Source organism: Podarcis bocagei, assembly GCF_964188305.1.
Source record: "Podarcis bocagei genome assembly, chromosome: 1".
Taxonomy (NCBI): domain Eukaryota; kingdom Metazoa; phylum Chordata; class Lepidosauria; order Squamata; family Lacertidae; genus Podarcis; species Podarcis bocagei.
Window position 1 is genome coordinate 134,007,671 of NC_138125.1, and position 14,571 is coordinate 134,022,241.

General features: G+C 46.0%; 1 protein-coding gene and 2 long non-coding RNA genes across 4 annotated transcripts in view; 1 reads left to right on the plus strand and 2 right to left on the minus strand.

The window, feature by feature from the left end:
• INO80D (INO80 complex subunit D) overlaps positions 1–9,005 on the minus strand; it is a 40,249-nt gene extending 31,244 nt beyond the window's left edge. Inside the window, exon 1 of one of the 2 annotated variants that reach the window (XM_081206398.1) lies at positions 8,777–9,005. The gene's annotated coding sequence lies outside the window, so the exon portion shown is untranslated. The remainder of the gene's footprint in view (positions 1–8,776) is intronic. The other variant, XM_081206397.1, reaches the window with a different exon arrangement.
• Positions 9,006–9,173: 168 nt separating this feature from the next.
• LOC308581983 lies at positions 9,174–13,193 on the plus strand. Its single transcript, XR_014005430.1, has 2 exons — positions 9,174–9,748; positions 11,696–13,193. It is a non-coding gene; the product is annotated as an uncharacterized lncRNA (long non-coding RNA).
• LOC308582182 lies at positions 9,605–11,701 on the minus strand. The gene is made up of 2 exons (XR_014005541.1): positions 11,522–11,701; positions 9,605–11,186 (listed from the first exon to the last, which is right to left on the minus strand). It is a non-coding gene; the product is annotated as an uncharacterized lncRNA (long non-coding RNA).
• Positions 13,194–14,571: the final 1,378 nt, after the last annotated feature.

Below are 14,571 nucleotides of genomic sequence, written 5' to 3' on the forward strand. Positions count from 1 at the left end.
GGTGCAGTCTTGCCCTAAAGTGTCGCAGCAACAATATTTTGGAAGCATCTGCAAACTAACAGTTCTTAAATGTTGTGTGTGTGTGTTTATGTATGGGGTAGTACCTCTGGTGGGGGGGCATGTTGTGCACCTTCTGGGGTGGTTTGTCCACCTCTGGTCCCCACCCTGCACTCAGTTCTCACTTGTGGCTCCTGTCAGCATGCAACAGCAGACACATCCTGGGAACAGCTTCGACTGGCTAAACCAGGTGAGGGGAGCCAACGGGTTTCAAACCCTTGGTGAGCTAGGGTCTTCCCCTGCATGCAAAGACAGACTCCAGCAGATTGAGTGGGCAAGACCAATAGTGGGTCCAATGGTCAAGAAGACAGTTTCTGCATGTGCTATACAATGGTACCTCGGGTTAAGTACTTAATTCGTTCCGGAGGTCCGTACTTAACCTGAAACTGTTCTTGACCTGAAGCACCACTTTAGCTGCACCGCCGGAGCCCGATTTCTGTTCTTATCCTGACGCAAAGTTCTTAACCTGAAGCACTATTTCTGGCTTAGTGGAGTGTGTAACCTGAAGTGTATGCAACCTGAAGCATATGTAACCCAAGGTACCACTGTAGAGGGAAGTGAGGGGCAGATGGAGCTCATCAACCTGGAAAGGTAACCCATGTAGAAGGAACACGGATCCAAACCTCCGCTGTCTTGCAGGTTATCTTTAGAATAAAAGGTTAAGGAGTAATCTCTACACAACTGCAGAGTGGAGTCCCTAAGATGGTTGGATGGCACCTTGCACACCACCTTCTGGCAACTCTTGGAGCCAAGCTGGTTCCAAACGTATTTCTCTGTGTTCCTTTGGACAACATAAACGAGGCCAAGAGGGGTGTCTAGCTGTCTGGTCAGCCCAGGACCTCCATACAAACTGCCCAGACTTGCACCCTGGGGAGGTCACTTTGATGCTGCTAACACAGTCATTTGACTTCACCCCCAGAGGAGTACTCCACTGTCTTTCAAGACAGATGGAGGCCAACAACTCTCTTCTCTCTACACACACATTTCTCTCTACACACACATTTCTCTCTACACACACATACACTTGCCTAAGGCTGTTGTCATACAGCTTGCTTGACTACCAAGAAACGGCAACTTGAACTACAATGCAATTGGCATCTGAGAGCTTCTGGCCATCATAGTAGCGTTAAATGGCCATGCTGGTGACCAGCCAAGGTAAGCTGCAGAGGGACAGTCATGACAGCCCAGAGCAACTCCTCAGCAATAATCCTGTCCTTTAGTACTCTTCCCAAACACTGCTTCTTTCCAACATAGTTCAACTTACTTTTTAACCTATATGTGTCTCTATATCCAAGAATTGTGTACACAGGCATCTACTACAATCTCCACCCACCCAACCCCCCAAAATTCGGAGCTCATATAGAATCTTACTACAGTGGTACCTCGGGTTAAGAACTTAATTCGTTCTGGAGGTCCGTTCTTAACCTGAAACTGTTCTTAACCTGAGGTACCACTTTAGCTAATGGGGCGTCCCGCTGCCACCGCACAATTTCTGTTCTCATCCAGAAGCAAGGTTCTTAACCCGAGGTACTATTTCTGGGTTAGCGGAGTCTGTAACCTGAAGCACCTGTAACCTGAAGTGTCTGTAACCCGAGGTACCACTGTATGTGGAAGGAAGCAAGGCAGGTCCATGGAAGAATCTTTTTATCCTTCTGTGGTAGGAGCATTTCTAGTGGTAATCCCTGCTGTAAATGGTGGAGGAATACAGCGGCAATCCTCACCAGAGATCAAGAGAGTTAGTAAACTATCGCAGCTCTGAAAAAGGAAAGATCTGAATACATTCCCAAGCCTCCACAACTGTCAAGTGTGACAGCTCATTGCGCAACCGAGAAATTCAGTCACAGTACATCTAACCAATTGAGATCTAGCTTATGCTACATTTCTGACAGCATGATCCTAACTGTGGACCCATCTGCACAATACAATTAAAGCAGTATCATATCACTTTCAACAGTAATTCCTTCCCTCAAAGAATCCTGGGAACTGTAGCATGTTAAGGCTGCAAAGAGCTTTAGGAAACCTCTATTCCCTTACAGACCTACAACTTCAGAGTGGTTTAACAATCAATCGCTCACCCCAGAAAACTCTGGGAATTATAGCTCTGTATGGGAAATAGGGGGTCTCCCAATCAGTGTTAGAAACTCAGGTATATAAGTTTATCACCAAATGGCACTACAACAGAAAGTCTAGGTATCTTTTTTGCAGTGGTATGTATGTATGTATGTATGTATGTATGTATGTATGTATTCTTTTCAATTCATTTCTATACTGCTTTATATTTTTTTAAAAAATATCAAACCAGTGTACAGCACATTAAAAACATCAAATAAAACAATCCAGAATAAAACAAACAAATTCAAGTTTCAAAGAAATTATTTCAGATCCTTCTCTAAGAGACAGTTTGCCTTCCCCATATTTATTTACCTACTTAATTTATAGAGCTGCCCCATCGCAGAAGCACTGTGCTCTAGGAAGTCATTGTGGTGTAGTGGTTAAGAGTGTTGGACTAGGACCTGGGAGATCAGGGTTCAAATCCCCACTCAGTCACAAAGCTCAATGGATGACCTTGGGCCATTCACAACCTCTTAATCTGCCTCGCAGAGAAATTGTAGGGATTAACTAAGGAGGGAGGTGAACCATGTAGAGAGCCAGTGTGGTGTAGTGGTTAAGAGCGGTAGTCTCGTAATCTGGTGAACCGGGTTCGCGTCTCCGCTCCTCCACATGCAGCTGCTGGGTGACCTTGGGCCAGTCACACTTCTTTGAAATCTCTCAGCCCCACTCACCTCACAGAGTGTTTGTTGTGGGGGAGGAAGGGAAAGGAGAATGTTAGCCGCTTTGAGACTCCTTAAAGGGAGTGAAAGGCGGGATATCAAATCCAAACTACATGTACTCCTTGGAGAAAAAGGTGGAAAAACTGATGCAATAAATAAGATCTTCTGCTTACCTGCTTAAGAAAGCTGGAGGGGCCAGCCAGGTGGAGATGTCAGTCGCCAACCTTGCATCCAGACATCTCCACCTGGTTGCAATTGGGCGTGTGTCAGTCACAAAACGCACCTGGCGCCTGGGAAATCTTGAACACTATATCAGCATCCTCCCAGTAGTGATGTATGGAAGTGAGAGCTGGACCATAAAGAAGGCTGATCACCAAAGAATTGATGCTTTTGAATTAAGGTCTGGAAGACTGCAAGAAGATCAAACCTATCCATTCTTAAGGAAATCAGCCCTGAGTGCTCACTGGAAGGACAGATCCTGAAGCTGAGGCTCCAATACTTTGGCCACCTCATGAGAAGAGAAGACTCTCTGGAAAAGACCCTGATGTTGGGAAAGATGGAGGGCACAAGGAGAAGGGGACGACAGAGGACGAGATGGTTGGACAGTGTTCTCAAAGCTACCAGCATGAGTTTGACCAAACTGTGGGAGGCAGTGGAAGACAGGAGTGCCTGGCGTGCTCTGGTCCATGGGGTCACGAAGAGTCAGACACGACTAAACGACTAAACAACAACATATCAGCATCCTTAACAAACTAAACTTCCCAGGGTTCTTTGGGGGAAGCCATGACTGTTTATAAAGTGCTATGATACTGCTTTAAATGCATAGTGCAGATGGAGCCCATGCTTACTAAGAAGATCCACTGAATTCAATGGTGCTTCCCTACTATTTGCTTAGAACTGCAATCTTTGTTTTCAAGGTGCTAGTTACCAATACAGAAACCCCTTCTACATCATGTTCTGGAGGTGACGTAGGGAACTTTCTCAACCCAAGGGCCACAGTTCCTTCGCCGAAAACTTCCAAGGGCCACACACCTAAACATTTGGGGTGGGAAGTAGAGCCAGTGAGGGGTGTGCCCTGGGAAGCATTTAAGGGCCGAATAGAGATGTTCAGAGGGACACGGGTGGCGCTGTGGGTTAAACCACTGAGCCTAGGACTTGCCGATCAGAAGGTCGGCGGTTCAAATCCCCACAACGGGGTGAGCTCCCATTGCTCAGTCCCTGCTCCTGCCAACCTAGCAGTTCGAAAGCACATCAAAGTGCAAATAGATAAATAGGTACCGCTCTGGTGGGAAGGTAAACGGTGTTTCCGTGCGCTGCTCTGGTTTGCCTGAAGCGGCTTAGTCATGCTGGCCACATAACCCGGAAGCTGTACGCCGGCTCCCTCGGCCAATAAAGCGAGATGAGCGCCACAACCCCAGAGTCGGTCACGACTGGACCTAATGGTCAGGGGTCCCTTTACCTTTACTAGAGATGTCAAGAAGGCTGCATTCGGCCCCAGACATTCCCCACTGATTTCTAGAGATTTATACTGAAATCACATGATAGTGTCAGATATTAATAATGACCTGCTGCTGAGCATTTCATATCCCATCAGCCATGGCCTATACACAGCATCCCCAATCCCTTTGCCCAGGATTTCTGCTGAAATCTTCCATGGCAGAAGCTAACTCATGTGAATTAATGGTTAGCCTTTCCTTGGTTTGCTATGTTTCAGGAGGGATCACCTAGCAGCCAATACTGGTGAAACACAAAGCCCTTTGAGCCACCACATTTCTCTCCTCCATGGACCTTGGGATCATGGTGAATTGAGTCCAATCTCATGGACGTTGACAGCACTATCCTATGGAATGTTTATTCCAAAGTTCAAGGGGGCTTGCTCCCAGGTACGTGCAGAGGACTGTACCCCTAATGTGAAAACAAGTTCCCCTGAAACTCGTTGCAACTTACTTCCACATCCTGCATTTAGGATCAGAGTGAAAGTGACTCATATCGTCTTGCTCTCAGTATTAACACCCACATATCAGAAAGATGTTAATTTAGTCCCAGCAGCATTTTTCTCATTATCATCAGTAATTCTATATTTGAACACTTCGAGCCACTTTTAAAAAAATCTCCAGAAGCTAGATGTGACAAAACTGCTCCCATTCTGTCTTTCTAAAACTGATACAGTTTTAGAATCTGAAGACAGGGTAGGCTGGTGGAACCAAAATATTCAGTACTAAAGAGGGGAGGGGAGCATGTGCTACCTCACTGAGAGAACTGACAGATAACCCTTATTTTAGAGTTCCTTCCCTCAAGCCCCCCGCCCACCCAGGAAATATGATAATACTCATTACTCTGAAATATTGTATTTATGTACCACTTTGCAGAATGAAACCTTCAACTTTAGATTGTCTCTCATTTTAAAATTGTAGTTCTCTCTGCTTTGGAAGAGTAGCTACCACTTACTAAGTCATAACATTTCTCAGTGCACATACACCCATGTGGTGAGATTTTTAACACCTCCTGATTGCCGGGATGTCTGATTGAATGTGGATAGTAAAGGTTCTTCGCTCCATGCGGACAGGTGGCAAAAGCAACTGGCTATGTGGTAGTTATTTGCCAATCATGGAAATTAACTACTTTAAAACAGTCAACTGTATTCAACCCACATTTTGCAATTATTTAAGATGTACTGGCATTCATGAAAAGCTAGCTTTAATTCTGTTGAAATCAGTAAGACAGGCAGAGCAATTATTTGGAGGCATGCAAAAAGCTACCTAGGTAAAGGTAAAGAGTAAAGGACCCCTGGACAGTTAAGTCCAGTCAAAGGCGACCATGGGGTTGTGGCGCTCATCTCGCTTTCAGGCTGAGGGAGCCTGAGTTTGTCTGCAGACAGCTTTCCGGGTCATGTGGCCAGCATGACTAAGCCACTTCTGCTGCAACGGGACACCGTTACGGAAACCAGAGCGCACGGAAACGCTGTTTACCTTCCCGTCGCAGTGGTACCTATTTATCTACTTGCACTGGCGTGCTTTCAAACTGCTAGGTTGGCAGGAGCTGGGACAGAGCAACAGGAGCTCACCCTGTTGTGGGGATTCGAACCGCCAACCTTCTGATCTGCAAGTCCAAGAGGCTCAGTGGTTTAGACCACAGCGTCATCTGCTAACTAGGGCCCCCTAGTCAACACCCTGTGCTGTATTTGGGTAAGGAAGGGTCTTAACCTTAGGTAGTTGTGTTTTAGATAGTAATGTTCATATTTGTATAACTTTTTTGCATTTCCACCCTAAGCTACTTATTTAAAAGTAAAATTTACTTATTTTAATGGAGTAAGAGTCCAGTGTGAGGGGAGGGATTTAAAAGGTAGTTCCTATGAAGATAAGGCCATGTTCAATTTTACCAAAGCTAAGTGCAACTACTGAAATACACTTAAGAAATGGTTGTTGCTGGTGGTGTTAAAATTGTAAGCTCCTTGGAACAAGAACCTGTCCTCTTATACTTTGGAAAGCACTATGCAGCTTGATGGTTCTATTTAAATAATGAATCAGAACCCAAACACATGGTGACTTTTTTGAGAATGTGTAAACTAGGCCTCAGCCTTTAAGCACTTACTCTAGCACAGACAAAACAGCTTTAACAAAACACCACCAAATAATGCATAGGATTATAGTGTCATAGGTTGCAGTTTTGGTCCATCATTCTACAGAGTGACAAAGTTGTTGTTATCTCACTCAGCATAACAGCACTCTTGAGCGTTGGGAAGTCCATTCAGGGTACAGTTCTGTAATGCATTTATAACAGAATGCTTGCATGAGTGCTTTGCAGAACAGACACTTGAAGCCACACTCTTTGCCAGAACTAAAACGAAAATGTCCCACCAGTCATCTAAGAATAATGGAAAATTGCCTATATAGGTACTGTATTCCATTGGAATCTCAGAAAAGCTCACCTGACACATCTGATTTCAATTCCCCCATGCAATGGGGCTTCTATTCTGCATACAAAACAAGGACAGAGATCCAAAAACATACTTTGAGTGCAGCCAAGACTTTAAACTCGAGCACTGTTTTGTTTTGTTTTTAAGCCTTTCAATTTCTGTGACTGGCAGGTCCCAATGGCAAGTCCCAAACTGCATTCTAAACTCCTTTCAGTTTCAGAAACTGTTTTGACATGTGGCTTGAAGAGGCACACTATGAGAAACACAAATCCAAAGCTCCCTTCATGGATACACGGAACTAGATTCACAGCTCTTGAAATCCTGGCCAAAAGTTCACCTGGAGATGGAGGAAGTGAATGTACTATAAGGATTCAAGCCCAAGTTAACTTTTTGCAACATTGGCCTAGGAATCTGGCCATTGCAGACCTCTGCACTGATACAGTCCAGCCTCAAGGACTTGAATTTATGCCTACACACAATTATCCTAATCTAGCCACATTTCTGAACTGACATTCCTGAAACTCTTCTCTTCTGCAACAACTTTCTCCTGAAGGTTTTACGCTCAAACACTGACCATAGAAACAATATAGCAACCATTTACAGAACGCTTATCTGTGTCCTTGTATAAGGTGTTTATGGCCTAACACACCCCCAAAACCCTGGCTTGGGTAGTAAATTGTTTCCAGGCTACGAACGGCCAGAAACGATGAGGCTAGCCTTTACAATTCCAACTCATTCACAAAAAACCAGGGTTTCATACATAAACCCAGCATGCATTTGCAAGGCTGGACTTGATCTCTGACAGCACCTACGAAAGTACTGAAGTGGCAAGATCTGGTAGCTCTGGCCAAACGGACTGCAGAAGTAAGAAGCTGGGCGACAGTACCTTCCACCCACCGACCTCCCCCTCCCCTGGAACAAATCTTTAAACTAGCCAAGGTTGTTTCTAGGCTTTTCTCTTTCTTTCTTTCTTTCTTTCTTTCTTTCTTTCTTTCTTTCTTAGTGGGACCTTGCAACATCACCTCTGCAGCATGATGATGCCCTTCCTCGCCTCGACTTACCAGCCTTTAACCCTTCGCCTACCCCGCCAGCACCACGGAAAAGTTCCCGCTGCCCCATAACCATTTAAAATCAGGATTAACCTTCGTACTTGTGGGGCAGGAGGAGGAGGGCTTGCAAAGCAGCGTTTGGAAAAGGGGGGAAACGCTTCTCTCTCTCCCCCCCAGCCACCTCTTTCCCAATGCAATTCAGGAGGGAGCGCCAAAATGTTCTTGCACTCATTTCAGGTCGCATTAAAACCCAAATTGTTAGGACCCAAATTGAAAACCCGAATTGAAGGAAGGCTCCGAGGTGGTGCTGGAGGGGGGCTCGGCGATGTCCAAAAAGCAAAACTTTAAAAGGCCGGTGGCGTCGGGGGGGGGGAGATCCCGGCGGACGCGCTTCCCCGGGACACCCCCCCTCCACTCCCCCAGGTCTAAAGGGGGCGAAGCGCGCCCCAAACTCGGGAGTGAAACCGTAGTGGAAAATAATAACAAATAGCCCGCTTCCCCCTCTCTCGCCGCCACCCCCCTCACGCCCCGGTGTCTCTGATCCGCGGTCCGCCGGCCTCCCGCCGCCTAACCCCCGCCCGGGCTTCGGAGCTCCCTGGCCGAAGCGCCTTCCCCGCCACCTTCCGAAACCCCCTCTCGGAGGCCTGAGCCCGGGGCCTGTCCGGCGCTAGGCCGGGCCCCGTCGCGGGGGGCGGGGAGCCGCTAGGCCACAAGGCCCGTCTCTCTCCCGCCTCGGCCGGGCTCCCCTCCCTCCATCCACCGGCGCCCCTTTCCCTCGGTTCCCAGACGGGCCCGGCCACCCGCCGGTCCCGGAACCCCCCCCCCCGTTTCCACCCACCCCCCACCCCTTTCGAAACCCGCGCGGCCCGGCTCTCCCACGCGCATCCCCGGCCTCGCGTAGCCCACCCGGCGGCTGTCCCCGCGCGCGCGGCGCCGCCTGCCGCCCTAGGCGAGCCCGGGGATGCAGGCCGGGCCTGGCTTACCTTTCCAGCTGGCCCTTTTTTTTTTCTCCTCCCTCCTCTTCTCGGCTCTCTCGTCTCTCCCCCCTTTTTCTCCCCCTCTGTTGGGCTGGCAGAGCGAGAGTTTCCTCCCCAGCGGAGGGAGCGGGGAAATGGGTCTCGGAGCTGGCTTGAAGCGCTGAGGGAGCTTCGCTGCTTGGTTTGCTGCTGCCCCCCTGGCTCTGAGGAGAAAGATCCCTGCTTTTTCTTTTTTTTCTTTTTAGGCTTAGAACGGGAGCTCTTTTATTATGAGGATGATTTAAATAAAATAATTTTTTTAAAAAAAAAAGCAAAATAATAAAATAAAACAAACGCTGACGAAAGTGCTGGGAGAGGGTAGGTGATTATGAAGTTGGGGGTGGAGGTGGCGGGGGGTGGGGGGGTGGAAATTCCCTGAATATATTCTCCAGCAAAGAAGGCAGGGCTGCTGGGGCTGCTCTCGAGAAAGGAGGAAAAAAAGAGAGCTTTGCAGCCCTCCTACAGCACCACTACAGGCACTGAGAGGACATAACACCAGAGAGAGAGATGCTCCTCTGCCCGGCCAAAACGACAACTTCCCTACCATCTTGGGAGGGTCGCAGGACAGAGAGAGAGAGAGCAAAGAGGGGAGGTCAGGACCAGGGGGGGAGAAGGATGGGGTGCTCGGGGTTCCCCTTTCTTTTTTGGGGTGTGTGTGGAGAAAATGCAACATTTTGCAAAGGCTCGATCAATGCAACGTTTGGGAAAGGCGAGGCCAAATGTCGCCGGGATGGTGGGTTTCCCTCCGAAGAAAAAAGGAAAAGGGGGTGGGCAGCGTTATAAGGTTTTGTTTCCTCCTCCCCCCCCCCATTATTTTTATGAATGAATTTGTTGTTTTAAATTAAAAAAAAAACCAGGGGCAGGTGCCTCGCCATCTTCTCCTCCATCCTTCTCCATCGCATCTCGGAAGTTTTGGACGCCCCAGGAGGTTCTGCAAAGGTAAGTCCCCAAAAGGGGCGCACGGTGGGGTTTTTGGGGGGGTTGAGGGGGCGTAGAAAGGGATCTTTTCCCCCATGGAGGTGAGGCAAAAAAAAAAAAAAGGATCGGGCTCCAGGTGAGGGGGAAGATAGGTCGGAGATTAAATATGTACTCAAGTGCAACTTAAACAAACAAACAAAAGTAAAAATAAACTGCTTTTTTTGTTGTCCATAGCAGTTTTGTTTCCCCCTCTGGTTGCACTGGGATCAATAACTGAAAAAAAGAGAAAAGGGCTTTTATTATATTTTCGGTGTGTGGTGGTGTTGTTGTTTTGCAGGTGCTTGTGCCCTTATATAAATTTTATTTTATCTGACGTACGGTGTTGTGCCTGAAGTTTGAGCCACTAGTTCTGATGTCTTTCTCATAGTTAGCTTCCTGAACTTAACAGAGGCTGCTTTTTCTCATAAACCAAATTGAGGATGGTTGTCTGTGGTAAGAATGCGTGCGCAAGATATAACATTGCGAAATACTCTCATATCGTTCATTTCAACTTAATCTTTATAGGTCGAAGCGCTGCAAAAGCACTTCAGACTGTTTCCAGAGATTTCTAGTACACAGTTGCTGATTTTGTCACTTTTTTAAAAAGTGCTGCTGATTTAGCTGAAAACCACGTGGTACATGCAATGGCAACAGTGCAGTGGTTTTAAACTGGCATTTGCTGCAAGCTCGTCTATCAGGTATTCTTTTTTCACCAACTCAGCATTGACTTAACGTTTCAGAATTTCTCAGATGAACTATGATTATAGATGCTAGATTTTTAAAATACTCATTTTTTTTAAAGCACTGAATAGGACACCTAAGATATTTGAAATTACTTCACATTCATTCTCATGAAGCTTTCTTTGTGTCTCAGTATTCAGAGAAAGAAGCCACTATTCTGCAAACCTGGATTTTTCTCCTGGAGCAGAAATCTTTCCCCTCCAAATTTGGCAGTGTTATCTGTTACAGCTGAATATTCTTGTCAAAGGCACTGACAAACTTCCCTTCAGTTCTGCATGTTTGGCAGGTGTGCTGTTCCTTTCCTTGATAGTTTTTGTCCATTTGAGGGGAAATTCTCTTACTCCTTAGTAGGATTACAGTGTCTCTACTTTCAGGCAGCACTGGGTTATTCTAACTTCATATAATGTCAGAACTTGTGGCCAGGCAACAAATATCTGGGGACAGACTTAACTTTTGGAAGCTTTTGTATTTTCTGTATTCAAATCCATTAAATACAAACTGGATCTTTCAAATCATCTTTTTATTCTTTAAACTAGAAATTTGCCAAACACTTACTGACTTAATTTAGGTTTACAAAATCTACCATCTGCAGTATTCTTTGTCTGCTGTATATAGGCAGTCTGTGCACTGTCATCTTCATTGGTTGTATGTGATCTGCAAATCGCTGTCTGTGCTGTGGCTCTTGGTCAGGGGTCTGCAACCCGCGGCTCTGGAGCCACATGTGGCTGTTTTACACCTTTGCCGCGGCTCCGGGGCAGATACTAGCGAGGGGAGGAGGCGCATTGTGCGCCCTGACACTCCCCACTGTGGCGGGCGCTGTACTGGCTGTGACATCGCATGGGGGCAGTGCGTGCGTTAGTCACGCACCGCCCCGACGTCACCTTCCCACCCGCTGTCAGATTGGAGGGCAGCGGCGCGCATGCTTTAAATGTCGCAATGGTTTTGTGGCTCCCAGGTTTTTTTTTCCTTCGGAAACGGGTCCAAGTGGCTCTTTTTGTCTTAAAGGTTGCAGACCCCTGCTCTTGGTAATATAATGTTCAGTAGTTCTCAGATGTTCCAGGTACACTATTTGTTAGTACCCTCTGTTGAATGCGAACAATGTAAACATAAGGATAGTTGAAACAGTGATGTAAGCAATTTCTTTTATTTTTAAAAATAATTTTATTGTTATATTATTAAACTTTCTAGCCAAGACAGTTAACATCAAACGCCTCTCATTTAAATTGGAACCAGTGAGGATGGTGAGTGTCTGAAGGCAGTCAGAGGATGAATGGTGGCTAATGGATTGAGGTTGAATCCTGACAAGACGGAAGTGCTGTTTTGGGGGGACGGGGTGGGCATGTGTCAGGGATTCCCTGGTCCTGAATGGGGTAACTGCCCCTGAAGGAGCAGGTGCACAGCCTTGGGGGTCATTTTGGACTCACAACTGTCCATGGAGGCGCAAGTTAATTCTGTATCCAGGGCAGCTGCTTACCATCTGTTGGTACACCGGCTGAGACCCTACTTGCCTACACACTGCCTCGCCAGAGTGGTACATCTGCTGGTTATCTCCTGCTTGGACTACTGCAATGTGCTCTACATGGGGATACCTTTGAGGGTGACTTGGAAACTACATCTAATCCAGAATGTGGCAGCTAGATTGGTGACTGGGAGTAGCAGCCGGGACCATACAACACAGGGCCTAAAGGATCTACACTGGCTGCCAGTACATTTCCAAGCACAATTCAAAGTGTTGGTTCTGACCTTTAAAGCCCTAAATGGCCTCAGCCCTGTATACTTGAAGGAGCATCTCCACCCCTATCATTCAGCCCAGACACTGAGATCTAGCTCTGTGAGAAATGAAGTTACAGGGAACCAGGCATAGGACCTTCTCGGTGGTGGAACGCCCTCCCATCAGATATCAAGGAGATAAAGAACTATACGACTTTTAGAAGACATCTGAAGGCAGCCCTTTATAGGGAAGATTTTTTTGTTTGATGTTTTATTATACTTTTATATTTGTTGGAAGCAGCAACCCAGTCAGATGGGCTGGGTACAAATAATAAAATTATTATTATTATTAAATATTCAGCTCTGTGAAACTCAATGAACCTTATTTCTGAGGTTATAGGATGTCACTGTAAAAACTGGGTGGAAATCAATGTTGTGCTTACATATGTTCTGTCTATAGAAGCCTTGCAGCTTGCTAGACAGAATTATTCCCCTTTTGTTCTTTGGGAGGTTGTCAGTTTTATGGGGCGGAGGTGTTGTCAGGAAATCCCACTGCACAAGTGGAAAGAATCCCACTCATTGTGCAACTTAGTTCTTGTTCTAAAGCATTTACTTGACTAGATTATTAGATAAACAGAATCGAAGTCTTCCTGTGCTTATAAGATATTCCTAGTTGTTCAGAGTAACAGTCAGTCAGTTTCCCACAGTAGTAAGAGTAACAAAGTGCTTCAGAAAATTATTTTGGCCCACTTGTAATATTTGCAATCTAGCTAATTAAAATGTTGGACACCTAAATTATGGTGCAACAGAGATTTTTCCTCATATTCCCTCCTTTAAACTCAGGCTTATGCCTATTATCTACTTAGTGGTTACATCGTGAGCCTGCAAGTACCACTCTTCATCCTAGCATGGGCACAGGTGCCCATTTTCATAATCATGCAATACTCTGTAGATAAGATTAAAAGGAATTCCTATACATGAGCAATGTCTACGTAGTATTTTGTTCATAGTAGCCCTCTGATGCTGTTACAACATGTTAAACGCCTTATGGAGATTAGAAGGGGTAACACTGCTACTACAAATGTGGGGAACAGGGAGGATTCTACTTACTATAATAAAAATGGATGAAATAAGTTGTATAACTGGGGTGGTAAGGAACTTTCTCTTACAATACTTAAGGATCACCTTCATATTTTTTTAAAGTTGTACCTGTAGCACATGATGGGATATAGGAAGCACATTGGGATAATATCAGAACCTGGGCTGGCTGTAGCAGCTTCAACATACCTGTTCTTGCTGCTTTTTTGAAAAACAGCTTAAATTTATGTTGACTTGTCAAGAGGCAAGATAAGAGGTAAACCAGCCCTTTTAGTAGCTGGTGAACTAAGCCAATGCTTCCTGGCTGTCTTTTGACAGCAGCAGTTTACATGCCTACAAAGCAACATACATCTCCCACAAAAGGAACAAACAGACATGCTTTAATAGGTCTGTAAGCATGTGATTTTTATTTTTTTTTAAGGGTCTTTCCAATACAGTACTTCTGCTGTGTGGCCACAAGCAACAGTGCTGGCATTGGGTGAGAGAATATGGGGCAAAGGCAGCAGGGAGGGAAATTTTGGGCTGGCATTTATCCATACTCATATATATTTCTGCAGTTTATTGGGCTTGTACTAGTAACTGCAAAAATTAAACTGTCACATTAGGGCCAGTCTAAGAAATAATTAAACCTGTGGGCTGGCACTTTTAATCCTAAATAACATTCAGATTATTGTCAACGAGTAGTACATAATTTCATATTACGATGTTAATATTTAGCATTCAAACAAATTAAGAGCTTGCTGTTTCTTCCTCTAGTTGTTTCCAGGGATTTTTGAGAAAGTAGTCACCAGTACAGCAACTTTTATGAGAAAGCTACTTTAAACCACAGTTATTTGGCATGTCAGTTCTTATGCTGGACAGTTGATCAACAAATAGTGCTAAAATTAAGTGTATGTTTTGGTGCAAATAAGAACCACTACCAGCTGGTAGTGAGAACTTCTAGTAACTACAACTGGGATTCTAGACCAGTGTTTCCCAACCTTTTTTGGGCAAAGGCACACTTGTTTGATGAAAAAAATCTCGCGGCACACCACCATTACAGCCCCGTGACGTCAGCGCGCAGCGTCACGCCGGGAGGGACGCACGAAAGTGAAAGTTTTCAATTTTTTTCCCTCCCCCTTGCCGGGGAACCTCCAAGCTTTGGGGGTGGGGGGGAGGCGGCAGCAAAGCGAGGGACTGAGGGACGGCGGCAGCTGAGGCGGCGGCTGTTGTGGTGGTGGCGGCGATAGCGGGCGGAGGAGGGGGCGGCGGCGGGG